The sequence below is a fragment of the Mandrillus leucophaeus genome, unplaced genomic scaffold, assembly GCF_000951045.1.
Source record: "Mandrillus leucophaeus isolate KB7577 unplaced genomic scaffold, Mleu.le_1.0 Scaffold5, whole genome shotgun sequence".
Taxonomy (NCBI): domain Eukaryota; kingdom Metazoa; phylum Chordata; class Mammalia; order Primates; family Cercopithecidae; genus Mandrillus; species Mandrillus leucophaeus.
In genome coordinates this window covers 1,588,449-1,592,154 of record NW_012105364.1, presented here as the reverse complement: position 1 = coordinate 1,592,154, position 3,706 = coordinate 1,588,449, and positions in this window count along the sequence as shown.

Sequence of the window (3,706 nt, the reverse complement as noted above, 5' to 3'; positions counted from 1 at the left end):
CTCCTGACCTCAAATGATCCACCTGCCTCAGTAATCCCAAAGGGCTGGGATTACAGGCACGAGCCACCATGCCCAACCTGGGACACTTTTTAGACATGTAAATACCTGAACCCATCCCCAGACGTTGTGTTTCATTAGGTCTGGGGTGTGTCCCCTGGCATCTGCCTTTTAAACAAGCATCCCAGATGATTCCGTTGACAGTAGTCTTCAGCACCCCTCCAGAGGTGAAAATCTCCACGGCCTTCCTGTCTGCCTACACTAGAAAGTGCCGTTGTGCAGCATTTGACACTTCTCTGTCGTTTTGCTTTTCAGAATTGACTTTTTATATAATGACTTTATTAAAACTCAAGTTTTACTTTTTCCTGTTTGTCCCGCAAGGTACAGACTTGAGATAGAAATAGGTTTGGGGCCGGGTGCTGTGGCTGACGCCTGTAATCCCAACACTTTGGGAGGCTGAGGCGGGCAGATCATGAGGTCAGGTGTTTGAGACCAGCCTGGCCAACATGATGAAACCTCATCTCTACTAAAGATTAAAAAAAATTAGCGGGGTGTGGTGGCGTGCACCTGTAATCCCAACTACTTGGGAAGCTGAGGCAGGAGAATCACTCGAACCCAGGAGGCCGAGATTGAGTGAACCAAGATCGCACCACTGCACTCCAGCCTGGGCCACAGGGTGAGACTCTGTCTCAAAAGAATCATAATAATATAATAAGTTTGGAGGAGCAAGATTACAGGGAAGTGGATGTTTAAAGTCTAAATCAGAACCTAATTTTGATGCAAGGTATAATGTTCACTTACTAAAAGCAGCTTAGGGATTCTGAGCTAAGAAATATTCATGTGAATAAGAAAAAAATCTATTGTAGAAGTGAATTTTATATTCTTTTCAGAAATGCCATCCTCTATTTCATTAAAACAGTTTTAATGCTAAAGAAAAAAAGGCATGTGTCCTGTTTAGCTAAACTGTAATTGCTGAAAGTATCATGATAGTACATTTCATTCTCCCAGCCCCCAGGCTTCCCTCAATTCGTGTTAATAGTCAGGTTGGCAGGACACACATCTTGAACACTGAAAAGGTCATCACATCCTGATTCAAGACCTCATAGCTAAAGAATTTATCATCTTATCATTGGGTCAAAAAAATCGTTACTTCTGTTTTGACCTTCCATAAACCCCCTTCTCTCCCTAAGGCTCCTCGGCATAAAACAGAATTGAGACCAACTAAGCAGAGTCACAAATAGTACTTCCCATCTGTTCCCTGGGCTTCTTAAAGATGGTCGCCAAGGTTAGGAGAGTGGAGATTACTCCTGAACTGTGTAGATAGAGTGAATAAAGCTGTGAAGTCTCCTCTCCTCTGATAATTAAGGGTCTGACCACAGGAGAAGAAGAAGAATTAGAAAAATAAGTGGTACTGGATGATTATTGTTTTGTTTGTGTGTTTGTTTTGTCCATTTGACATCCCTTTCTCCTTCTGGTAATTGAATCCCTCTTTTCTATGGGAAATTCTTTATGTGTGATTTGGATAGAGTTTCCCCTGCCCATTACCACAACCAGAGTACTTGGGTTCCTCTTCTTAACCCCTCCGCACCTCCCCCCCGCCCCGCCCCAATCCCCAGCCCTGGAGTAGTTGGCTATGAGATAGGCATACAGACATATGCTTTAAAGGGGCCAGTCGATAACCTCCCTGGTACTTTTCTGCCAGAGGTACAAGAAACCTTCTCTTTGCACTGGGATTGCTAAACCAGCAAGAGGGGAATCTTGGGCTGTGGGGTGTCATCATTATCATCACGATGAAAGAGCCTACTTAAGCTAGGAAAAGATAGATGGACCTCAGGTGACATTATTTGAGCCCTGACTGCAGCTAAGTCTGATTTTTAATCACCTGAGTCCATAAGAACCCTCCCATCACTTGAGGCCAGGAGTTTGAGATCAGCCTGGGCAATATAGTAGACCCTTCCCTCTTCAATCAAAATTTAAAATGAGCTGGGCATGGTGGCATGCACCTGTGGTTCCATCTACTTGGGAGGCTGAGGTGGGAGGATCGCTTGAGCCCTGGAGGATGAGACTGCAGTGAGCCCTGTTTGTGCCACTGTACTCCAGCCTGGGTGACAGAGTGAGACCCTGTCTCAAATAAAATAAAACTCTTCCATAGACTGTTTGCCCTTAGGTTAGTTGAGGGTGGTTCTCTGTCACTTGCAACCAAAAGAAGCCTGAGTAATACAGATTGTACATTTGTCCTTGAGATTTATGGCATGGTGGAGTGGATGCCACTGATGCAGCCAGTGGCCTCATCTCCCAGCTGCTGTGAGTGGCATCTAATGACTTATACCTGCGACAGTCCTGGAGGATTGCCCTTGAATGACAAAGCACCTTCACCCTGAAATGCGTGGGAAGTTACATCCCACCCTGGAGTCAGGCATGCACTAACTGATACACTTCTGCCGCAAGGTAGGACAGCTCTGTAGAGCAACTTCTGAGCTCAGGCTCCCCAGAGATCCGCCAAGGCTAGCGTTTACCTGAGGCCACACAGTGCTTAGCTCTTCCCCTTCCACATCTGCTTTTCTTGCCCCCTTACAATTTTCCTGAAGAGCCTTCACTCAGTATATTCCTTTTTTTTTTTTTTTTAATGGACTCTTGCTCTGTCACCCAGGCTGGAATGCAATGGCGCAATCTCGGCTCACTGCAACCTCTGCCTCCCGGGTTCGAGACTCTCCTGTCTCAGCCTCCCCCGTAGCTGGGATTACATGTGCACACCATCACGCTAGGCTAATTTTTGTATTTTTAGTAGAGACGGGGTTTCACCATGTTGGCCAGGCTGGTCCCGAACTCTTGACCTCAAGTGATCCACCTGCCTCAGCCTCCCAAAGTGCTGGGATTACAGGCATGAGCCACTGTGCCCGGCGCCCTCGGTACATTTCTCAGCACCTGAATTCCTGCCTTGGCCTCTGCTTTTAGGGAATACAATCTAAGACACATAGTCTTTTTTCTAATTCATTCTCATTTTAATCAAATAAATGTATTACATGGTTAACAAGCAAGAAGGTATGAAGAGGCTTTTGCTGGTAAACAGCAGTTTCCTGCTCAACCCTTCTCCACCTCCAGTTGAGGGGGAATTAATCTTGACTCTTCTAATTCCCTATTACCTATGTCAATGATTTGAATAGCAAGCATATATTATTTCCATTTTCAGCATTATCTGCTGATGTCCCCCAAGGGCAGAGGAGAAATTTGCTCATTTATACTGCCTTTGCTCTCATTCTCCCCATCCCCCACCATCATCATGTATCAGAAGTTTTGCTTCAATTAATAGTTGTTTGTTTGTTTGAGACAGAGTCTTGCTCTGTCACCCAGGCTGGAGTATAGTGGCCTGATTCCGGCTCAGTGCAGTCTCAACCTCCCGGCCTGAAACCATCTTCCCATCTCAGCCTCCTGAGTAGCTGGCACTACAGGCATACGCCACCACACCTGGCTGATTTTTGTATTTTTTTGTAGAGATGGAGTTTCACCATGTTGCCCAGTCTGATCTCGAACTCCTGAGCTGAGGCGATTCACCCACTTTGGCCTCTCAAAGTGCTGGGAGGCATGAACCGCTGTGCCCAGCCAATAGTTATTTTTTATATTATTGTGACTATTATAACCTATAACCATATTTCATCAAATGTAAGATTGTCATCAATTGTAAGATATATTAGGCCGGGCGTGGTGGCTC